The sequence below is a fragment of the Poromitra crassiceps genome (assembly GCF_964638095.1).
Source record: "Poromitra crassiceps genome assembly, chromosome: 17".
In the NCBI taxonomy this organism is placed as follows: Eukaryota; Metazoa; Chordata; class Actinopteri; order Beryciformes; family Melamphaidae; genus Poromitra; species Poromitra crassiceps.
Window position 1 is genome coordinate 38,914,562 of NC_139635.1, and position 26,125 is coordinate 38,940,686.

The 26,125-nt window shown below is 43.6% G+C and overlaps 1 protein-coding gene across 1 annotated transcript in view; it reads left to right on the top strand.

Moving 5' to 3' along the window:
• astn1 (astrotactin 1) overlaps nucleotides 1–26,125 on the top strand; it is a gene marked incomplete at both ends in the record, with an annotated part of 525,801 nt that overhangs the window by 465,519 nt on the left and 34,157 nt on the right. The gene's annotated exons all lie outside the window — the stretch shown is intronic.

Consider the following 26,125-nt stretch of genomic DNA (forward strand, 5'->3'; position numbering starts at 1 on the left):
CTTTTGAGTTAATTGTGTGGCGGTTGGCATCCAAGTGTTGCATTACCGCCCCCACTGGCCAACTTGAATGCATTAAGGAGAGAGAAAAAAACTTCACGTATATGCGACAGTTTGAATCGCACCTGCAATTACTGCTCATGGCCAACATAACCTGACAATGTCTTTATTATGACAACTTGACATGAACTAAGACAACATAACCTGACAATGTCTTTGTTATGACAACTTGACATGAACTAAGACAACATAACCTGACAATGTCTTTCTTATGACAACTTGACATGAACTAAGACAACATAACCTGACAATGTCTTTGTTATGACAACTTGACATGAACTAAGACAACATAATCTGACAATGTCTTTGTTATGACAACTTGACATGAACTAAGACAACATAACCTGACAATGTCTTTGTTATGACAACTTGACATGAACTAAGACAACATAACCTGACAATGTCTTTATTATGACAACTTGACATGAACTAAGACAACATAACCTGACAATGTCTTTGTTATGACAACTTGACATGAACTAAGACAACATAACCTGACAATGTCTTTGTTATGACAACTTGACATGAACTAAGACAACATAACCTGACAATGTCTTTATTATGACAACTTGACATGAACTAAGACAACATAACCTGACAATGTCTTTATAATGGCAACTTGACATGAACTAAGACAACATAACCTGACAATGTCTTTGTTATGACAACTTGACATGAACTAAGACAACATAACCTGACAATGTCTTTGTTATGACAACTTGACATGAACTAAGACAACATAACCTGACAATGTCTTTATTATGACAACTTGACATGAACTAAGACAACATAACCTGACAATGTCTTTGTTATGACAACTTGACATGAACTAAGACAACATAACCTGACAATGTCTTTATAATGGCAACTTGACATGAACTAAGACAACATAACCTGACAATGTCTTTGTTATGACAACTTGACATGAACTAAGACAACATAACCTGCCAATGTCTTTGTTATGACAACTTGACATGAACTAAGACAACATAACCTGCCAATGTCTTTGTTATGACAACTTGACATGAACTAGGACAACATGACCTGACAATGTCTTTGTTATGACAACTTGACATGAACTAAGACAGTGTAAGTACACTTAATGTAGGGCTGCACAATTAATCGAATCACAATATGCAATATCCAAATTGCCTGCAATTAGAGACGTACCTGCCTACAAATCATATTCTCCAGACGTAAGGGAACATGCTTGTTTGGTACAGACCCCAGTAAAAATCACATCACATTTGTATTTGATTTTTGTGTGAAAAAGAAATAGAAAAAATGCTATTCCCACTAAAATCGTATCACATATCACAATCGCAATATCTGTCAGTACAATCGCAATATGATTTTTTTGGGCATATCATGCAGCCCTAACTTAATGAAATCTTAATGACTCAGCCGTAGTTGAGGTCAAGGAAAACACTTGTTACACTGTTATAAACTCATTTGACAGTGTAATTGCACTTTATGACATCTTAAGGCATGCTATGCCATGTTTATGACAGGTTATGTTGTCTTGGTTAATGTCAAGTTGTCCTAACGAAGACATCTCAAACAATGTCAACATTTCATTAACAACGACATCATTTACCAAATGACAACAGTCATAAATATTCATAACACCTTTCTTCATGTTCATGACAGGTGTCATGTCATGGTTATGACAGTGTCATGTCAGTCGTCATATGCAGCCTCAAGTAACGTGTTACCGGAGTGTGCAGTTTACTGACGTCACGTTACAGGATTTCTGGGTAACAAAGTGCTAAAAATCCAAGCAGTTGCCTCTTGCTGCCATTTGGGGCCGCCAACGTGTAGTGGAACTGCACCCCAACAATAATTTGGATCAGTCATATTTGCATTGTTGTTGGAGGCGCGGACACACGCAGACACACACACACACACACACACACACACACGCACGCACACACACACACGGTTAGGTTGTGCCGTTCCAGCCTATGCGTGATGAGCACAGCTAGTCTTTCGTAACGCTTCAGTGGGTGATTGATTGCGTTGGAATACACACCCGAAAGCCAGAACAAAAGCTGTGAACCCAAGGTGGCAGGGTACAGCTGTTTGTGTGCAGTTGCTGGAGAGCGGCGGACCACCGAGGAGAGAGAGAGAAGAGGAGCGAGGGAAAGAGAGAGAGAGACCGAAAGAGAGAGAGAGAGAGACAGAAAGAGAGAGAGAGACAGAAAGAGAGAGAGAGAGAGAGACAGAAAGAGAGAGAGAGACAGAAAGAGAGAGAGAGAGAGAGACAGGAAGAGAGAGAGAGACAGAAAGAGAGAGAGAGACAGATAGATGGAAAGATCTGGAAGGCAGGCAGCACGGGGTGGTTCTGATTTCAGCTGTCAGTCTTCTGTCATCTCAGAGAATCAGTCTCAGATGAAGTGATGTACAATTCTCCACAGAACTCCCCCTTGGCCTCCTCTCCCTTTATCTTTTCGTCTACCACCCCCTCTTCTCTTCTCTCTCTTTCCCTGTCTCTTCTCCTCCCTCTCTTCTCTCTCTTTCCCTGTCTCTCTTCTCTCCTCCTCCTCTCTTCTCTCTCTTTCCCTGTCTCTCTTCTCTCCTCCTCTTCTCTTCTCTCTCTTTCCCTGTCTCTCTTCTCTCCTCCTCCTCTCTTCTCTCTCTTTCCCTGTCGCTCTTCTCTCCTCCTCCTCTCTTCTCTCTCTTTCCCTGTCTCTCTTCTCCTCCCTCTCTTCTCTCTCTTTCCCTGTCTCTCTTCTCCTCCCTCTCTTCTCTCTCTTTCCCTGTCTCTCTTCTCTCCTCCTCTTCTCTTCTCTCTCTTTCCCTGTCTCTCTTCTCTCCTCCTCTTCTCTCTCTTTCACTGTTTCTCTTCTCTCCTCCTCCTCTCTTCTCTCTCTTTCCCTGTCTCTCTTCTCTCCCCCTCTTCTCTTCTCTCTCTTTCCCTGTCTCTCTTCTCTCCTCCTCTTCTCTTCTCTCTCTTTCCCTGTCTCTCTTCTCTCCTCCTCCTCTCTTCTCTCTCTTTCCCTGTCTCTCTTCTCTCCTCCTCCTCTCTTCTCTCTCTTTCCCTGTCTCTCTTCTCTCCTCCTCTTCTCTTCTCTCTCTTTCCCTGTCTCTCTTCTCTCCTCCTCCTCTCTTCTCTCTCTTTCCCTGTCGCTCTTCTCTCCTCCTCCTCTCTTCTCTCTCTTTCCCTGTCTCTCTTCTCCTCCCTCTCTTCTCTCTCTTTCCCTGTCTCTCTTCTCTCCTCCTCCTCTCTTCTCTCTCTTTCCCTGTCGCTCTTCTCTCCTCCTCCTCTCTTCTCTCTCTTTCCCTGTCTCTCTTCTCTCCTCTTCTCTTCTCTCTCTTTCCCTGTCTCTCTTCTCTTCTCCTCTTCTCTTCTCTCTCTTTCCCTGTCTCTCTTCTCTCCTCTTCTCTTCTCTCTCTTTCACTGTCTCTCTTCTCTCCTCCTCCTCTCTTCTCTCTCTTTCACTGTCTCTCTTCTCTCCCCCTCTTCTCTTCTCTCTCTTTCCCTGTCTCTCTTCTCCTCCGCCTCTCCTCTCTTCTCTCTCTTTCCCTGTCTCTCTTCTCCTGCGCCTCTCCTCTCTTCTCCTCCGCCTCTCCTCTCTTCTCTCTCTTTCCCTGTCTCTCTTCTCCTCCGCCTCTCTTCTCCTCTCCTCCTCTCCTCTCCTCTCTTCTTGTTGTCTCTTCTCTTCTAGTCACAGTGGCGCTTTGCAATGAATTTTTAAACATCTTTTAAGATAATGCTGTTTTTCTAAAAGGCATCGGGGGGGAAAAGCTAAAACATGCTTATTGCATGAAAATTGTATCTATCTAGAGTCAACCTTTCGGGAATCAAGTAAAGCGTTATTTCCTTAGCAAAGCACGTGTTTTTGAAAGAAACCTCAGGAGTTTGGTAGGAGCTCTGAGGCCGTGAACGTGAAGGACGAGGGTGTCGGCAGCACCAGCCCACTCCGGTGCTGCAGGCGATATATCGTCTCGTCATTAAGTTTTAGAGGATCATAAATTAGAGCTTACTGTATGATGAATGTAGCGCCGTATCCATCATCGCTCACATCTTTCATGATATTTTGGCTTTAACAGGCAGGCACTGATGCAACTAAGTCATGTGGTCATATTGATCAAACGAGATGCGCGTCCTAAATAAGCGACAGGACAAATCCATCAACGGGAACATATGGACTCTTTTATCTTTTTTTTTTTTTTTTTTTTTACCATCGCGGACATTTATCAGGGGAAGATAGTTTTGATAGATAACGCGACGTCTTGGCAGCTCACCGTCTCAAATATTGAGACGGTGAGCTGCCAACTGTCGAAAGAGCCCGAGGATTTCTAATATGTCTATATCACTATTGATGTTTCCCCCTCCAAAAAATGTTCCGACACGAACTTTAAGACAGATAGACTGATCTTATGCGATAACATGGGGATGCTGAGTAGTTCGGAAGATGCGCTCCTTTCATCCCCCTCTCTCCGCTGGCTACGGGTCTGCTGTGTTTCAACATTTTCTGTTGATTTAGCCGTTCATCACTTCTCTCTCGCTCTCTCGCTCCCTCCCTCCCTCCCTCCCTCCATCTCTCTCTCTCTCTCTCATTCCCAAAGTTTGATGTCTTCAAACACAGAGACAGTAGAAGGAGCATGATGTTGTCAAATCAGCTCCAAATGTTGGATTGTGAAAATGCGATGGATGAGGAGATAGGGGCCTTGCACTTCAGACAGTTTCCATGTTCTGTTTCTTTTTCCCCCTGTGGACATTTCCTCATCTCTTTGTCTGTATTCCTCGTTCTCTGTCCTCTTTACCTTTCTATAGCAGGCTTCGTTCTCACTGTGCCTTCAATTAGTTTTGCAACAATTAGTAATCGAAAAGTGCTAATCCGCAAGATTTTAGTTTTTCTTGATTTTGGTGACACCTTTGGTCATAAGCAGTCATGGAGTAGTACCGCAGGGATGACGTATTTTTGCAGGCTTAAGGCCGTTTCACACCGGTGCGGATCTCCGTGCGAATAATCGGCACAGACATTCGCAAAAAAATGTTTTAATTAGTTGGAATTGAAGCTTGCACACCGCGGCCGAACATTCGTGCGGCATTTTATTTTTCCGGATAGACATTGACGTCCGCGGATTTCCGCCTGCGGAAAATACGTTTGACCAATGAAATCCTTTGTTTACAGCTGATGTCATACCTCCACTACTCTTGCCGAACCTCATCAATTTGGTTTCTCATCATCCAATTTTATATGACAAACACCATGACGATCAACACCGAAATTAAGGACAATAGATCTTCAGATCGCCCAGCAGCTGGGATTCACTGAAGATGGTAATGTAGCTGAAACGAATTCCTACTTGCTAACGTTGTAAACCACTGTTGTAAATGGATGGAGCTAATGTTAGCCACTTGTATCCAAGTGCTAACTAGCAGTTTAGCATAAAAATTGGGGTCCGCTGCTCCTGCCTCCATTTCACTGAAATGGACGGCAATTTCACTGCCTCCAGTTGCTTTTCATGGCTCGTCTCGCTGCTGTGTCTGTCTGTCTGTGTCTGACGTTAGCCGACTGGTAGCTAGCTTGCGCAAGTAGACGGTGGTGTCCTACTAGACGGGAGCCGGGGAGGGACATTAACTACTGGTTACACTGAACACTGTTTTTCCGCTGCGGAAAATTAATGTGGGACTGCGAATAATTTGCACCGGACCTGTGTGTATAGGTTGCAATGCGGAAAATTTGCACGGAATTTCGTACCACATTCCGTCTCTGCATTCGCACCGCATCTGTGTGAAACAGCCTTTAACCAGAAATTGCCGCCATGTTGGTTCTTAGGGGGATTAGGCTATGGGATTTTAGAATGGGGATTTCAGTTACAGTAAATGCATGAAATAAGGTCTGTGGTTAACAAAGGTTTATGGGAGTGGTAATTTGTGTTCAGCAGGATCATCTTCACAAACATGGACCACTTTTATGACTTTTGAGGCGTATTTATGCTTTTTTTTTAACACGATTTTCAGAAAACATTTAAAAAAGCATAAAAGTGGTCCTCGTTTGATAGATTATCCTGCTGAAGTGGGGCTTTTGTTATTTCATTTTTTAGCTGCGACCTGCACCTCTAGGTCTCTCTGTCGTGCGGTCGCTCTGTTGGGTCCTGCCGCTGCCATACTGCATTTCCTGTAAATTCATGGTGGGGGGTGTGTGTGCATGCGGTAGGGGGTGCATGCGTGCATAGGGGGTGTAAATTTCTTGATTCTTATTAGATGCATTGCAATGCGGATGTGGACGATTCTGAATCGATGCACGAATGTTTAAAAAACAATCCGCTGAAGTGACGTCATTCTGGATATCTGAAATGTTCATTTTGACTAGGAAGAATTAAATTTTGCGGCAATATAGCCTCTTATTTATTTTAGCTTAAGTTAATGATAAGACATTTATTTTTTAACATTTATGTTTACATTCTGATGTTTAAAGTACTTTCTAAATTAAAAGTTCATATTTATCCGACTGCTTGTATTAATGTGCAATAATACAGAAAATTGAGGATTCAATACGAGGGATCAGCCGATCAACATTTTGGTCAACAAACGGCTTCAAAATAATTCCGGGTGGAAACAGGGGTTAAGATATTCGTTTGTTCACACAGATTTACAGGTTTTTCCAGCACTAGTTCTGCCACCGCCGCCTAGTACATGTGCGTCCCCCCTATGCACCCATAGGGGGGACGCACATCTACAGGGGGGTGGATTTGAAAGTATGTTATTCTTGCCTTTTTTGTTTCCCTATTTCTGCACACTGTGGTGCCAAAACAGTCATGGAATTGTATAATTTGGGTATGGCTACAAAGCTGAGACTCCTGTGATTCCAAAGAGCCCAATCACATGAATGTGTGCTGCAATATGACCTCATAGTAACCATTTCAAAATGTGATGATACATTTTTTTTGACTTGCCTTATACTGTATAAAATTACCTATTGTGAGCTCTAGGATCATTTCATCCTGAACATCATTCCAAACAAAGTTAGGAAATTCCCCCTTTGTTATTTTATTACTACCTGTATGCAGAATATATAGTGAGACTATTTTTTCATCATTGTAAAGCAACAGAACAGTAACGAGGATATTAATGTGATGTGTGTAGTTCTTCAGAGATCTAGCCTCTTCATTTTGCTCTCAAAGTGCACCAGATTGATTCATTTTTACTTTAAAATGTACACAATTTTCTCTCTGTTGGGGCATGCCCCCGGACTCCCCTATAGGGGGGGTCTGCGGTCCGGGATGTTCCGATTGGGGGCTGAGCCCCGCCAATGGTCTAATCCTAAAACCGCCCCTGTCTTGTACCTTTCTCTATTTCCTCAAAACAAACTGCCATTGTCACTTCCATATCACAAGAGAAAATGTAAACGCTGGATATAGATTGAATCGCTGACGTACGGGATCAGTCGGCGATAGAAAGCAGGAAACCACTGTAAATCATTTGTCGTCACGCTGGCACAACGAGAGCCTTGGATGCCACTTCAATATCAGGAAATATGACTTTTTTCCCAAATGTAATCCTCAAATGAGATGATGAGTTGCATGATAAATTCCAGAAGGACGGTGAAAACAGAGCACCCATTTACGGGAAAAAGATCTGAACAGAGACTACTGATCATCTGTGGAGGAAACAAAAGAAAAAAGAAAAAGCAAATATCTGCCCTTTACTTTCTCTGAAGGCTCATCAGAAACAGATGTCAGAGTACCCCCCCCCCCCCCCCTCTTTTTTTCTTTTTACAAAACATCATATCCTGGGATCTGTGTTGTTTACACACAGAACGTATCCTCCCCTCATTGGCAGCCACACAGTCGCATTTATACCTTTTCATGTTTGCGATTATGTAATGTTAGATAACTGTACATGCGCTGACTTCATCATACAGCTGATGATTATAGCGTCCAGCGCGGGGCTTCGATCTGGATCCCACAACTGCTTGTGTTGTGCGCTAATCCCTCCCATAACAAGCTACAGGCACACAAGGTGAGATCATACACATTCTACACACACACACACACACACACACACACACACACTCCCCGGCAGATGTGTGGAAACTTCATGGATGGGAAGTCTGCTTTAAGTCAGGGCACCACCCGGCTGGACCAGACGCGCTGTGAAAACAAACATCCCCTGAGCTGCGAGCGATCCAATGATGTAACAGCTTTGATCACCCAATGAGGGCAGAGTTTGCTCAGGGGTCAGTGGAACAAGTGGAATCCAATCAATAGACACATTACTCACCTCTCTAGATTGCACACGCGCACGCGCGCAGACACACACACACACACACGCGCGCGCACGCACACACATGCGCACACACACACACGCACGCACACACACACACACACACACACACACGCACACACACACACACACACACACACACACACACACACACGCACACGGGGTGACCAGAACATGTGGGACTCACATCCCCAACTGGGAGCAGCCATGGGCTTCCTCTTAGCAGCAGTTACTTCCTGTGAGCTGCCACTGCTCACCCCGGCCCACCTGCTTTCTCTTTACCAGAGACCGCTTATTGGAGCGAGACGACCCAGCCGTGAGTCACTTCCTGTATCTGTGTCACATGGGCTTCGCCACTGCCACTAGCGGCGGGTCTCTGAGTCTATATGGGGCCTTTTTCACCAGCAGCCAGTTTGTGTCTAAAAGGCAGGAAGTAACACAGGTGCAAGCAAACATTAAGGAGGGTTTCCAACTTCCAATCCACTGACTGTAGGATTTCCAGTGCCGGTAAATAGCAAGTAAATGCAGGTTACCCACCCACTTTGAAATGAGGCAGATAGTTTACTCACCTATTTTCAGATCAACTGTATGAATCAATGAGGGGCAAACAAGGTGGATAAACTACTCACCCTGGACAGTTTACCCACCTCTGTATTTACCACTACCACCCCTGGCCGGGGCACCTCGTTAATGTTTTGCTTGCATCTGTGTTACTCCCTGCCTTTTAGACACAACATGGCTGAGGCGAAAAAGGCGGATTCACTCAATGGGAGAAGTGGACGTGAGCACGGATTATGACCGATTCTCTGGCCTCATAATCACCAAAGTAAATACCGGGCCCATTTCTCACCAGCCACATACTGTATCCTCTGGACATTCTGACCCTGAAATGGCCTTTTTCAGGCACACACATAAGGACAACATTCACTTTGCTCCAGACCTGTCTCTGTCTCTGTCTCTGCAAAACAATCTGGCAACATACTGTAGCTGCTGGTGGGTCTTGGCAAAAATCATGCACAAACATTAAAAGTCAATCCGCAATGCATTAGTGTTAAAGACGCCCACGCTCTGTGCAGTAATCGGCTGTAATGACAGGAACAATGTCGTGATTTTGTTACGAGACAACAGGGACACAAGTGCCCGTAATGACACGTGGGACTGAGAGCCCTCACAGTGAAGCACATTCATTGCCTGTGGAGTCAATGAGATTTGCTAAATGATTCTTCTCCACTGGCCTTGATGCGATGTTCAGCCAGAGAAGAAGAAGAAGAGGCGTTTACACTCATCTCCCAGGAAGGCTGTCCTGCCAGCCTCTCACTTTGTCCCTCAGCCATCCGGATGGAGGAATGACCTCATGCACTACACACACACACACACACACACACACACACACACACACACACACACACACACACACACACACACACACACACACACACACACCCTCTCTCTCTCTGTCTCTCTCTCTCTCTCTCTCTCTCTCTCTCTCTCTCTTTCTCTCTCTCTCTCTCTCTCTCTCTCTCTCTCTCTCTCTCGAACAGTTCATCTGCTGGTCAGTGGCGAGGTCACGCAGTCTGTGTGTCTGTTGAATCCTACATGTTAAAGGAATCCACTCATTTTGGGGGAGATTGGCCTGCAGGTTGGTCAGTTTAGCCCTTAAGTGATGAGAAGGTAGACCTACATGTAGATGGTTTGCTCCAGAGCCGTATAATAGAAGAGTTCCGACATCTCCATTCACTCCAATGGAGCAGTTTTTTTCCAGGAAGTAAGGTCCTGGAACTCTTGAGTAAAAAAAAAAAAAGCAGCACTGTCGAGTTGCAGCAAAATAGACAGTTTGTGTTGTACTCTGAAAGGGTTTTTCATCCCTTGAATCAAATTGTACATTATCAGCTTTATTTTAGCATGCAAAAGTAGCGCGAGACCCATTCCTGGCTGTTCATTGGCTAATGAGTCTCGCATTTTGGTCCTCCGCTGACGCCACTCTCTCTCTAGAGGACACTAGTTTGCTCCAGTGATCCATGCTAACACTTTAGCCTAACACAGTATGTAGAGCATGTGTGTGCTCTTTGAACGTGGACTTCAAATGTCTGCTAATGTGGTTCTCGTTAAGTGCTAATTAAAGAAGAATGTTCAGGGGAATAGCAAGCAGGTGACATGGTGCTCTGTCTGCTTTTGTGTAGAATGAATCAATTAGTGGAGTGTTGTAGACACATACAACAGGTGAAGCGCTGGAACGTAATTAACCTTAAGACTTCTTTTCTTTTCTTTTTTCATTTCAGAAGCCACAGGCGACATATAGTAACAATTACTGTAATATGCCACTTCTTTTCTTTCTGGCCGCTCCGTGGTCTGGCTGCCTGACTAACGTCCCCTTCCCTTTCCACTTGAATATGTATATAATTATGTATTATATTATATATGTATTGTGTATTATAATATATGTATTATGTATTATAATATATGTATTATATAATTTATTATGTATTATAATATATGTATTATATAATATATATATGTAAGGGATAATGTATTGTGAGCCGGTGATTACTGGCGAAATAATGACCGACAGGTGAATGATTGAGCCCGACGCGCAGCGGAGGGCTTAATCATTCACCTGTCGGTCATTATTTCCAGTAATCACCGGCTCACTATACATTATCCCGCCTAGAAGCACGGCCTACAACTAAATCATTCAATAATCTGACAAAAATAATTATTCAAATAGATTTTTTAATAGCGTTTTCAACGACAAAGCGGTTTCATTCGTAATTGGCACACAAGACACCACAGCTGCAACTGGTTGGCCTAATTAGTAGTGTTTCCTGACAAAAGGCTCTTATCAACTGATTAATCCAGGTGTGGCAGAGCAGCGGTCGGTTGTCGAGAAATAATGACCGGTGAATCTTGTTGATTGACCAATCAGAATCGAGTATTCAAGAGAGCCGTGTTCTAAATGTATATATATATATATTGATGTAGGTCATGTGGTGCTTGTGCTGTAGTGGTTTATAGTACGTCCCTTCTTACTTTATAGGCGGTCAGTCTATCTCTGCACCAATGTGTCTGAGACAAATCCCTGTACATTTATTTTGCTTGGTGAAGAGAGCGATTCTTATTCTGATGTATAGAGTCACATGCCTCAGCCAGGCCATAATAAGGTACACCAGTGTACCAAAGGAATGGTTAAGGGCTCACCTGATCGCCTAAAATATCATCACATTTGTGAAGATTCTTTTTGGTTAGCTATGAGAGTAATCCTTTACAAGTTTTACGCTAGTGCCAGCAATTATTTTGTCACACTAATTAAATGCATCCGTTTGTCTGTCAAAAGGAGATATCTCAGGAGGTATCTCAGACACCACTGTCCTGCTTTTGATCAAACTTGGAGAGGGATGCTGTGTTTTTGAGACTGTGTCATAGCATTTACAAAATTACACTGATTGGCCTGATGGTGGTGCTATACTTTAAGGTTACGTTTTCAAACGTTTCAAGGAAAGGCCATACCTGCCACACCAGCGGGCCGACACTCCTTATTGACGGTGTTCTGTGACATCGCCACACGGCACATCTTGGTAGTAAAATAACAGGTGATTGTAATCACTTAACAGGTGACTACAATCAAATGACACACAGCCAATGAGCTGTGTGTATTGCAAAGCGCCATATTGCAAGGAAATGCATGTTACATCATGGACATACTCTGAATATTCTCCCCATTTGAGGGGTTTTTCTTTTTGTAAGTTAAAGCAACTAATATATTTTCACACAACAAGACCGCAAAGGCGAAGGTTAACAGGTGTTGCTCCAGTGTCTCCCTTTTAGTTATCAAGGTAAATAAATGGTGCTTTACCCTTTAGTTGTAAAGTCACCAAGAGAGGTCTATCTAGATAAAAGTGTGGAGTATATATATTCTATATATATATATATGGATATATGGATATATATGTATATATATTCGATCTAGATCAAAGTGTGGAGTATATATATTCTATATATATATATATATATATATATATATATATATATATATATATGTATATATATATATATATGTATATATATATATATATGTATATATATATATATATATATATATATATATATATATATATATATATGTATATATATATATATATATATATATATATGTATATATATATATATATATATATATGTATATATATTCGATCTAGATCAAAGTGTGGAGTATATATATTCTATATATATATATATATATATATATATATATATATATATATATGTATATATATATATATATGTATATATATATATATATGTATATATATATATATATATATATATATATATATATATGTATATATATATATATATATATATATGTATATATATATATATATATATATATGTATATATATTCTATCTAGATCAAAGTGTGGAGTATATATATTCTTGGGGTTTGTGTATGTGAAGCGGAGCAAAGGAACCCGGACAGTTACCACTCCAATAAAGTCTACACGTTTTATTTCCTGCGAGACAAATGAAACAGACAGCTCCTATAAAAGCCTGCTGATGTTTGTGGTCCCCATGCCTGTCCTTCCTTTAGCGCGGACCGACCGCATGGAAACCTCATGAAATATGATGTAGGTTCATTCGCGGAAGCCTTTTCCGTGAACCGTTGTCTTTTGTATGAGACAACCAGATACATAGCACTCCCATAAAGCTGGGCCCGGTGGGGTTGGTCTCCTCCATTCATCTCAAAGTGTGGTCCAGATGGATTGATAGAGAGATGAAATCATGGGCCATAGAGCCACGACCATGTGGCTGATCTTTTCTTTCTTCTTCTGAGCTGATGGAAAAGAGAGACACGAGATCAACTGTTTCAAAGAGTAACATACAGACAAATAGAGAGATGGTGGAGATGGACCGATTCCCATTTTGGTCAAACAACTGATTTCTGTCCTTTTCGTCCTTTCCTCTGAAGTCCTCCGTCGACTATAGTAAAACCACATTAGGGCGGACTATTTACTGAGCCTCAGTGCATCTTTTTGAACCTAAGTAAATGTCATCAAATTCAGATTCCAATCGTCATTTGGAAGTAAATATTGTATTACTGTATATGAAAGGGGGGGGGGGGGTAAGTAACCAGGATTCAGATGACATTTTGTTTCATTTTTCCATGTTGAATATGTAAAATTTCTTCCGGGATGGATGGATGGGTGGGTGGCAAATGGCTTTATCAAAATTGTGTTGTTATGCTCTTACATGTAATAAATATTTTTTATATGTTTAGCACATCCAGATTTTGCATTTGTGTTTTATTAGTATCCCAGATTTCCAAAAGAGTCCAAATGACCCTCATCATTCAAATATAAAACTCTGTACAACACTAGATATAATATTAGGACTAATGTGTAGTGTGTCACATGGTCACAGTGACTCCTGGCTGTACATGTATGTTCACTGAGTATATACCTGCAATGGTATCGTCACTGTTGGGCAGAAACCTGTGTATCTCCAAAAAAAGATATTCTTCACCAGGAAGAAAAAACATTCCCATTTTAACATAGCATCATAATAATAACAACATTAATAACCCATAATAACATATTTCGCTGGTCCAAAGTACCGGAAACTTTTCACAGATTATTTTGGGGGTACCCACTAAATCCATTTGGGGGGGGTCCCTGCACCAATTGAAGATTGCTGGGGACAGTATGTACTGTAGAACAATTATTTCGTTTTGTCACTGACTCATTATTATTATTTGAATACATTGATACTAAGGCTGTGCGTGCGTGTGTGTGTGCGTGTGTGTGTGTGTGTGCGTGTGTGTGTGTGTGTGTGTGTGTGTGTGTGTGTGTGTGTGTGTGTGTGTGTGTGTGTGTGTGTGTGTGTTTAAAGACTGCAGCAGTGCCCCGTTATCAGGGGTTATTGGAAACAGATTCACAAAGCTATACAGGATGTTTTCGAATGTGTAATACCCCTAGATAGTAAAGCAATGTATTTTGGTATATCGGAAGACTGGTTGAAAGAAGACAGATATTTGATTAATATATTGCTGGTAGCTGGTAAAAAAGCTCTCACCAGGAAGTGGTTATCACAGGAAAGCCCTAAAGTGAAAGAATGGATGAATATTACGATGGATATATATAAGATGGAAAGACTAACTGCTGTTATCAATCATAAAGTAGAACAATTTACCTCAAGATGGGAATGCTGGGTTCAATATATAACACCCATTAGGCCAGATTTAATCTTTTTGGATCCAAGATGAATGTATAGTGAAAAGTCGACTCCCTGTTTTGTTTGTTTGTTTTGTTGCGGCTGTTGTGGTTTTGTCTTTTCTTTTATCTCTCTAAAAAAAAAAAAAAACTATGGCAGTACATATCTACAATGTATACAATGCAAGTATGTAATGATAATAATCTGTCAATAAAAAGTAAAAAAAAAGAAAAGAAAAAAAAAAGACTGCAGCAGTTATGGGAATCTTTAAACCAAAGGGTATTCATTGGAACAAGGCTTGAAATATTGCAACTTTTTTTGAAGGTAAAATTCTTCAAAATCGTATTCAGGATATGGAAAATAAAAACAAGAATAAAAAAAACAGTATACACACTGTGATTTATTTGTTGTGTAAAAAAGAAGCGAGTGACAAATATATATAACTAGAAATCCGCACATTTCTACGGAGACTCTGGAGAAGATGTGCCATGGGCGCACTTTTTTGGGGGTGGAACCAAAAACATGCCAACTCATGTGTTTAGCTTCCAATGCTCAACAGGTTATTTTGTATTATGATTGTGACGTCACTGTGTCATAGAAGCTGCTCCACAGAGAGCTTTTATTTTGAAAGTGGAGCAGTGTGTCTTGCCACTATATTCATTGATATGTGTGTAAGTATAGCTGGTACATGTAGATTTTCACTGTGTACAAATGTAAACAAGTGCGGAGCTGAAACTACAATGCAGCCACAAATTGAAACTGCAGCCAGGCAGTATACAATCACCTGCTCATCATATGTGTGTCACTTACTAATTGATCATCATAATTATCCTATTATGGATTGCGATTCACTTTGGGATTTTTTAGTGGGTCTGTACACCAGAACACCAACCAATATGAAATGGTTTTGTCTTTACATGTGTAGCGCTAATGCAGGCATTGGAACAACTTTCAATTGTGGCTTAATGAGCTCTCATGGCAATGTAGTGTGGAAGTGATGAAAAGCCTTCGTCCACATGATCAGATGTGAACATAGATTTGTAGAAAGATTCCCTGCACTGTTGCAGTGGTTTTGGCTGTAGTGGAAATGGGGGATTGCCGGTGGCAGCAACAGAATAACATGAACTGTCCACATGTCAGTCTCAGCCGGCGAGCGGTGTTGGAGGAATCAGTCTGAATCGAGTTTTCAAAGAAAGGGAGCGAAGGAAGGAAGGAGTTGTAGGTAGAAAGAAAGAAAGAAAGAAAGAAAGAAAGAAAGAAAGAAAGAGTGATTGTGAGTGGAGCGCTCAATGGAAGTGAATGGAAACGGGAACGACGGACAGATGGGAAAAAGGAGTGAGTGAGAGGTGAAAGAAAGCAGAGATCTGACATGAGGGCATGCCCACTGCTTTTTTTTTCTTTTTCTTTTTTCCAGTTTTTGTTTTGCTTGTTGTTGTTCTTCCAGTTGTTTTTGTTTTGTTTCTTGTCGTTCTTCCAGTTGTTTACGAGGATTCCCCCGACACGTACGGGGGGCCTCTCTCGCCCCTCTCGCTCGCCCCTGCTGTATAATTGACCGCGGGGCGTTTGCCTTCCGAGGTGTTTCCCGCTCCTTTACTGACGTAGTTCCCTTTGGCAAAAAAAAGTTTCGCCGGCGGCGTGCGAACGCGCTCCTACGGCAACTGCTATCAATTTGCTCCCCGACGCACTTCCATCAAATTATAAAGCGATTTATCGCCCCTGTGAAGATATAATGGAAGGTAATGTCCTATGAGTTACACCGCCGTGACGCAAATGGCAGCTAGGCAGCGCACGTAGCAAACAGCAACCGGGGGTGAAAGCGCACGCAAGCTGGAGCGCTCTTCCGCCGTCTCTTCACGCAAGACCGCTTTTCGAAATGACCCCCTCGGGTCCCCCCACCCCACCACCGCCCGCCCTCCTCCCCCCCCATCCACCTCCTCGTCCTGCTCCTCCTATTCAACAATTACCCCTTTATCTCCGATGGGATGTTGTTCTTCAGGAGTTCAAAACGATCCGCTCCATGTGGCCAATCATCGGGGTCTGGTAGTGGTTGCGACCAGCGTCAAAGTGCCAAGAAGCAACAGCGAGCGTTTGTCGGTAATCTGTTGTTGTTGTTGTTGCTGCCGGTCTCTTTGCCTTTTGTTCAACGGAAAGGTAGACAACCAAGTCCAGATGTTATTTGTTAAGGCGTTCGCTGCCAAGTATGTGTGTGTGTTCGTGTGTGTGTGTTTGTGCGTGTGTGTGTGTGTGCATGTGTGTGTGTGTTTGTGTGTGTGTGTGCGTGTGCGTAGCTGCCATTTACAGCCAGTTAGAAGGAAGCTGTCTGCTTTAACTGAAGTGGTGGAATTCCCATGCAGCCCTGTGAGACTTGTAATAGGACGGAGAATGGAGAGCATTTGCCTTCTCTCACATTGGTGGAAGAAGTACTGAGATCTTTTACTTCATGTAAAATTAGCAATACAATGTAAAGATACTCCATTACAAGTAAAAGTCCAGCATTCAAAAAAGTAAAAGTATCTACATGAGTATTGTATCAAAGTAAACTATCATTATGCAAACTGCCCCCTTTTAGAGGTTTAGATGTTTCCTAAATTATTGGAATATTGATACTGATTTATTGACATACGGCCCGACATGAAAGCAGCATTTTAAAGTCAACGTGAAGCTAATCTTAAGAATCTAGTAGCTGGCTTCTGTAAAGCCTCGACACAGAAAAGCAGAAACCCTGTTGCTAGTAATGCAAACTGTGAATGAAGCCATGCAGCGTTCCTTACCGGCTGAGTGTAGCTATGCAGCTATGGACGCTGGACTTCATCCAGACGTCTCCATCAGTTGTCTTTACGGCCCAAGCATTGGCTCATCTGAGGAGTGGCCGGGTTCAGGAGAGGTTTGATGAGAGGACGGGTGTTTGTGAAGCTAGATGTACTGTACTGTACCGTCAATGGTGTGTAGCAGCATGCTAACGCGCGAGACCTACAGTCGACTGTGCAGCTAAGACGGTCTTATAGCTGTAGGTCTCGCGCTGCCCACCATGCACGTCGCCCCGAGAGTGACCACCTCCACCAGGACCATGGGAGTTGTAGTCCATTTCACTCCAGTGGCACTCAGCAACACAGCATATAACACAAATAGGAATCATTGTATTCACACGTGCAAAACTAGATCCACCGAATATAGGAAAAGAAAGGGAGAAAAGAGCGATACAAGGGATGGCACTATAGTGGCCGTAACAATATTGATCTGAAAAGTAACTCTAGCTGTGACATAAATGTAAAGGAGTATAAAGTACAAGATTTGCCTCTCTGAGATGTAGTGGAGTAGAAGTTCAAAATAGCATAAAATGGAAATACTCAAGTAAAGTACAAGTACCTCAAAATTGTACTGAGTCAATGTACTTAGTTACTTTCCACCACTGCATGTGTTTGTTTGTGTGTGTGTGTGTGTGTGTGTCTGTGTCTGTGTCTGTGTCTGTGTCTGTGTCTGTGTGTGCATGCGTGTGTGCGTGCGCGTGTGGCACCTTCGACTTCCCAGTTCTTGTCTCCCTCTCTCGGTCTCTCTCTCTCTCCTCCCTCTCGTCTCTCTCTCTGTCTCTCTCCCTCTCTCGGTCTCTCTCTCTCCTCCCTCTCGTCTCTCCTCTCAGTTCATCAGGTTCAACATATTTTGTCATTTGATATTTATTTTGTGTCGTGGAGAACGGCCTTCGCTGTAAGAAGTAGCGCGCTACTGTAGCCGCTAAAAATCAAACGCAGCAAGTTGGATGCACTCTTTGGAGAAGATTTGCCATGTTGCACTGAGATTTGTCTGCTTATTACATCAAATATTTGAGAGACAACGTTAGATGCAAATTGCTCCCGTGCATTCGATGCTCGCATGCCATCGAACTCAGAAAGTATACAGACGCATTCCACGCGGATCTTATCCGCTCGAGTGGAACTATTTTCCACTTTTGCGGCGGATTTCAGGCGGAAAGCGCTCCGCAATGTAAACGCAGCCGACAGCGCGACCACAACGACAGATAAGAAGGTCAAAGTAAGGAAGTATGACCACACACCACTCATTGTTTGATATAATAGGATTTGTTTTGTTTTTCTCACACGCTAATGTGTCAGAAATGTCAGAAAGCAAGTATACTATTAGTCTCGGCTCCCAGACGTTTGGTGAGCTGCGCCACCAAACGTCTGGGAATTTCACTGTCAGGAACTGTCTGTCCGAGCCCGGCGAGAACGGCCGGCAGCAGACACGCCTACATTTATTAATAGAATTTTATTTGGTAGCGGCAATGCCATTTATCATAGTCCTAACACAGAGCATGAAGCTGATATGCTCCAAACAAAATTTATAGCTGTTGTTTATTTTACAATAATGTTTCCTACCCGGAAGTGGTCCGCTTGCTACTGTGAGTCATCAGCAGGCTCTGTAACGTTAGCCTCGGGAGTCGGGTTTATCGCTGGGGGAAAGACCTCTAGCCGCCGGGGCCGGATGAAACACGTCCTATTAACAGGTTATGTTTGTTTCTAAGTGATTAATATGTTTCTCCGCAAACGCGGCGATGTTTTGCGAGACACTGGTTCTGCATGAGAACTGCCCCCAGAAAGCAGGCCCGCCCACAACACTCATGATTGGTTCTCCGATGCAAGGCTTCCAACAGCGCCACCTAACGTTATGCAAAGATTTAAATAGTAATATTCTCAGTCTTACAGGAGTGAAACGGATTAAGACTGAGGGCTGAGTCTAGTATACTATCAAATCCTTTTGTAAGTAGATTTGATTTATTATTTTCAGTAAAACAATTCCACTGACGGTTTAATAATGAATTCATAACGGTAGGCTGTGGCAAATTTGGCTGGGTGGGGCGGGGTCATCCCGTGGTGGGGGAGGGGGCTAAATCGAGGGCCTGACAGAAGAGGTTTGGGAACCACCGGCCTAATGGCAGGTGAAAATGTGAGAAACTCTAGAAACTGGAACTTATATTTCTTGTATCTGAAGTCAAAACTGTCACATGACGAAGGCAATGTGAGAAGAAAAACAAATCTTCACCTGTGAAAACCAACATGTGTTCAGAACATAGGGATATTTGCTCCTACAGAAAGTAACACTTTTTTCATCATTGCATCATTCATGGGCAATGATTTGTAGGCTTGTGATTTATTATTAGGGGTCCAAGCACGAAGTGCGTGGATCCCTATTGTATCTGTTCTGATTTTTTTTTTTTTTTTTTTCTTCTTCTCCGGTAAAACTGTATGTACAGCAGAAACTGTAATGCTCAGCGTAGCCAGACTGGGCACATAGATTGTAAATGTGCCTCACTACTCAGAAACAAAAAATTACCCATATCAGCCAGATGGTGGCGCTATAACAGACCATTTCGCGTTATGGTCCATATCTTCTGAACCGTGAGGCGTAGAATCAAAATTCCACTTCGGCTGTATTCCCTGGATCAATACGCATCTATCCATATAGGCAACGCCCATTTGCATGTGCCTAGATGTTCCGCCATCTTGGACTTTCTCAATAACCTATTTTAGCTATCTCCTCCCAGGCCATTTGCCTGAATGAGCCCAAACTTTTTCTGTGGCATCTCTGGACTTACCTGACCAAAAGTCTTGCAAAGAATTTGGATACGTGAAACCGTCTTGAAATGATAAATGTTTAAACTTTTGTGTATTTACTTTTGTTCTTTTCCTGCCCTAAAAGTGTGTGGATCTCAGAAACCATACAGCCCCCATCACCCAAACTTTCCACACAGGTTCACGACATCACCCACTACTCAGAGTAAAAAAATTACACCAATCCACCAGATGGTGGCGCTATAACAGCCAATTTCACGTTTGTCGGTCCATAACTTCTGAACTGCGAGCTGTAGAATCAAAATTCCACATCTACTGGTTTCCCTGGAGCATCATGTATCTAACCCACTAGGCCACGCCCATTTCTGTGTTTTAGATTTTCCGCCATTTTGAATTTTATCAAAAACCTACTTTTGCGAGCTCCTCCTAGACTGTTTGGCCAAATCACACGAAACTTTTTCTGGGTTATCTATGGACTACCCCGACCTAAAGTTATTAAAGGATTTTGGATACGTGAAACCGTTTTGAAATGATAAATGTCTAAACTTGTGTGTATTTGCTTTTGTTCTTTTCCTGCCCTAAAAGTGTGTGGATCTCAGAAACCATACGCCCCACATCACCCACCTTTCTACATAGTTTCAAGACATCACCCACTACTCAGAGGAAAAAATTACACCAATCCACCAGATGGTGGCGCTATAACAGCCAACCACCACTACTACTGCCGCTGCTGCTACTACTACTACTACTATTCTTAGTACTTCTGCTGCTACTATTGCTACCACTCCCACTACTACCAACACTACTACTACTACTATTACTACTACTGCTACTACTACTACTACTAGTACTGCTTGGAAACCGTCAGGTCACCGGATCTCAACCAAACTTTGTTTACTTGTGCACATACCAAGTCTGAATAAATGTGCACTATCTGACATATACCCCCCAAGTCACCGGAAGCTTGGACCCCGCATCGCCGCTTGCGGCTATATTTGTTGTTGTTATTATTGTTGTTGTTTGTTGTTGTTGTTGTTATTATTTTAGTTAAGCATAAGTTGCAAAGCAAAAAAGCAAGGAGGGCTTTTATTGTCTTATTAGGTAAGTGATGTGCTCATTTCTGAGGCCTCGCTCTGGCATGTTAAGACAAGCCACACTCAACACTCACACAAGTTACAAATGAAAGCATATCATTTATATAGATTCACGATAACTTTCTTGTCTTTCACAAAGTAACAGAGATGACAGTTGTTATTTATCAGAGTGGCCTCTCGTGTTTTTCCATATTGAGATGACTCTCTCTGCTGTCTGAGCTGCATTAAGATTCCACAGTCAAACATTATCATCTTTAAAGCACCTGTCCTTTCCATTAAGAAGCAGAGAAAAACAGCAGCACATTGGCTGGAAGGGTCTACACGCACACACACACACACACACACACACACACAGACAGACACACACGAACACACACACACACACACAGACAGACACACACGCGCGCACACAAACACACACACATGAACACACAAAAGACACACACACACACACACACACACACACTGAACTGATGACAGCAGGCACGGCTTCAAAAGGTGAGACATCCCATAACTCACATCAGTCTCCTGGCAATGGTTGATTTTTCCAGCCAATCATACTCTAAGAATTCTGAGGGTAAACAACCCCAGCTGAATGTGTGTGTGTGTGTGTGTGTGTGTGTGTGTGTGTGTGCGCATGCACGTGCGCGCGTGTGTGTGTGGCAGGGGTACATGTGCTTATTGGATAGGCGACTCAAATGCATCTCCGAGATCGTTAAAGTGACAATCCGCACGATTCTCAAAGCGCCAAAAAAATCCATTTGAAAAGCTCAACAGCAGCGTCCCTTTCCAGAAACCATGACCCGGTTACTCAAGATAAACCCAATCCGTCCTCACAATGAAACCGACAACATTGCTCTATTTTCAAGGTGGTTAAAATGTCAGATGTCTACGAATATGACCTCTAGTGGTTGTGTGAGTAAGTGCATGCGTGCAGTGCATACGCCAGAGTAGGGGTCTGTAACCAGGAGGTAGCGGCGACCTCTGGCGGTGTTTAACGTAACGACAGGCTGATATTGAAATAGCTCACTGTGGGATTGGCAGAGTGGCAGTGTCCTCGTCTTGCAACTCCCTCGCCATCCAGCTGTGTTCCATTTGAACCCTAACCTTAACAAGGTTGTTGCAGTTGCGTGTTGGATAAGCCATAGACCTTGTTGTGTTTCATGTAGGAGTTTCATTTCTTTTGACCGAACTACACCCGTGCTAGCTAGCAGCTAGCACGGGTGTAGTTCTCATCATCATCGTCTTCAACCGCTTATCTGGGATCGGGTCGCAGAGGTAGCAGTTCCAGCAGGGAACTCCAAACTTCCCTTTCCCTGGTCACATTAGCCAGCTCTGACTGGGGGATCCAGAGGCGTTCCCAGGGAGGCGTGGAGATATCTCTCCACCTAGCCCTCGCTCTGCCCCGTGGTCTCCTCACCCTTACCAGATGCCCGCAACCATCTCAACTGGCTCCTTTCTACGCAAAGGTGCAGCGGCTCTACTCGGACCGAGTCCCTCACAGATGACTGAGCTTCTCACCTCGTCCCTAAGGGAGATGCCAACCAACCACCCTCCTGAGAAAACCCATTTCGGCCGCTTGTATCCGCCATCTTGTTCTTTCGGTCATGACCCATCCTTCATGGGTGAGCTGTCCCTTTAAATGCTACACACATGCCCCTACATAGTAAGCTCGTCACTTGAAATTCTCACCCGGCTGTGGCATGCATGAAAGTGGAATTTCATGGCACGGTTTACCTATTTCATTCAGTAGGTATTATGAGTAGAGACGCAGCACAAAAACCAGCAGATTATAGCCATCACCTTGAAATATTCAACATTTCATTACCAGCCTGTGTGTGTGCGCGTGCGTGCGTGCGCGTGTGGCTGTGTGCATGTGCGCGTGCGTACATGCGCGCGCGTGTGCGTGTCATCATGGTAATGTGGTCCACCTAAAGGTGGCACCTATTGTAGCGTGAGCTACAGTACCACAGAAGCCGTTTTGAGTACTTTGCCAGGTGTTTATATGTCTGTGGGCAGATTTTTCGATCCCGATAGCAAGATTCAGTCACGAAACTGTGTGGAAAAAGGTGTGGAGTTGACATCAAAATGAACGCCAAATTCAAAAATGGGCGTGAGCAAGGGCCCCGTGTCCCCGTGCTCAGAGCGTCTCCTACACTGGCTGCCTGAGATCTTTGTCCCCGCACTCAGAGTGTCTCCTACACTGGCTGCCTGAGATCTTTGTCCCGCGCTCAGAGTGTCTCCTACACTGGCTGCCTGAGATCTTTGTCCCGCGCTCAGAGTGTCTCCTACACTGGCTGCCTGAGATCTTTGTCCCGCGCTCAGAGTGTCTCCTACACTGGCTGCCTGAGATCTTTGTCCCGCGCTCAGAGTGTCTCCTACACAGGCTGCCTGAGATCTTTGTCCCGCGCTCAGAGTGTCTCCTACACTGGCTGCCTGAGATCTTTGTCCCGCGCTCAGAGTGTCTCCTACACTGGCTGCCTGAGATCTTTGTCCCGCGCTCAGAGTGTCTCCTACACAGGCTGCCTGAGATCTTTGTCCCGCGCTCAGAATGTCTCCTACACTGGCTGCCTGAGATCTTTGTCCCGCGCTCAGAGTGTCTCCTACACTGGCTGCCTGAGATCTTTGTCCCGCGCTCAGAGTGTCTCCCACACTGGCTGCCTGAGATCTTTGTCCCCGTGCTCAGAGTGTCTCCTACACTGGCTGCCTGAGACCTTTGTCCCGTGCTCAGAGCGTCTCCTACACTGGCTGCCTGAGATCTCTGGCGCCCCTCCAGGATCCATCAGGGTCACCTCTGCAGCTATCGGGCCTTAGACACCCCTCCATTAGACCCTTAATGGTCCACAGCAATGTCATCTTAGGATAAGCTGCTTGGCCCGCGCCGTCCAAACGAAACGCAGGATCATGTTCCTGAGGCTGTGGGAAGAAGAAGCACAGCCTGTGATACCTACTGGGGCGAAAAAGGACATTTCAATGTGTTTTGAAAAATCCGAGCCGCTGGAGGTTTCCCCTGCCAGCACATCACTCGCAAGACGGGATCAATCATCAGGCCCTTTGTTTTGCCTTTTTTTCCCACGTGTTGGAAAAATGTTATTCAGCCGCCGTTTCGCCACGGTCTGTAATGTGTTTACTGCACAGGAGACACGTTCCACTTTCACATCACTCTATCTCGCAAAGTGCTGTATCAGAGAGACCGATACAATGAAAACAATGATTCATAATTGCGCTGGAATCCGCGCCGCCGCGGTGAAAAATGGCTCCGCCGCTGCTTCCACGCACTCGGGTGCCTCGCAAATAAATCCAGGGTATCATCGCTCTGTTACAGTTTTGTAGCATTCTTGGGGAGGCTTCGACATCTATCAAAGAGGATAGAGCGAGCAAAACACACTACCATGGAAGGAGAGTCGACGGTGCACCCCATCAAACAGCTCCCTGATCAAGCTTCCAGAGATGGATCAACTGTGCGATAACGACATGTACAAATACAAAATGGAATCGGGAATTCTTCACATGCCGTTTTCTGTGGACTTTTCAACTCCATATTAACCACCGCGGGGCTGGCCAAGTCATTTTGGAGCCTGCCGGCACGGGGTGAAGCATTGCTCTGATTTGCTTCCAGAATCAATCTCGTGTTTTTTTAGCTGTCTGTCAGCAATCAATGCTGTTGGGAATCCCCCCCCCCCCCCTCCTCCCACCCACCCAGCATTGACTCATGTCCATAAAGGCCGTGGCAGCTCTCAGTATTTGTCAGAGTCGAATTAGCTCTGGTTTTTAAAAACGGCTTTCTGTTCTTTCGGGCAGCGGGCCACCCACCTCAAGTGATCCTCCTGTCTCGGGCCGCCGCGCACACAGGCGCTCCTCAAACTGCTGTTAAGTGGCTTCGTACAGCACTTCTGCTTAGGGCTGCTCCGTTATGGCAAAAATCGAAATCCTGATTGTTTTTGACTGATATTAAGATCACGATTATTTAATTTGCGATTACTCATCGACCTTGGACTTAGCGTATCCCCTGCAAAGTGCATTGTAATTGTTTGTAGCATTTATTGATTTATTTTATTATTATTCTTTTTGAGTCTTGGGTGTCTGTGTCTCTTGTATTATTATTATTATTATGTTTTGTCCTATTTTGGTGCTTGCTATGCCTTGCTTTTCCTTATGTCTCTGTTTATATGTAGGATGTTTGAAATGAAAAACCCAATAAACAAATTTGAATAATAATACTCATCGACCTTGGCAACATCATGCATTTCTTGAACTTGATCAAACTTGTCTTTTTAATATTAGATTTCTTTGAACTTTAAATATAGTTGAACTGAAAAACAAATAAATAAATGGCCAAAAAGTTGGGGGAAACCCCAAGATAAATAACTAATAATAACTAATAATAATAAAAATGTAAAAATAATAAGAATAAAAATGTTTTTGTTTTTGTTTTTAATCTCCATGATCTTGTTTTCATAATTGTGGGATCTCGTTTTCATAATTGTGGGATCTTGTTTTCATAATTGTGGGGAGCCAACATTGCAATTGAGATTAAAACGTGATTAATTGCACAGCCCTACTTCTGCTCCCTTTTTAGACGCTATATGGCAGTAAAGGATGCGATCGATGAGAAAGACGCAGAGCGAATGGACCCGCAGCACAATGAGTTTGCGCATGCGCCATACCCCTCCGGACAACCCGGGGGCGCTAAGCATTTTCAGATGCCAGCGCCGCGTTTTAATGAGCCTACGACTTGCACTGGTACCCAGGCTCGTTAAAGTGCTGTTCGTGAAGTATTATTATATGCCGGTCATGGGGGGAACTTGAAAGAAATTGGCAGGCAATCCATTAATGTGTCCTGAGGAAATTGTTTCTGTCCCCTGTATTTCCGTGCGTGTGCGTGTGTGTGCGTGCATGCGTGTGCGTGTGTGTGTGCGTGCGTGCATGCGTGTGTGTGTGTGTTTGTGTGTGTGTGTGCGTGTGTG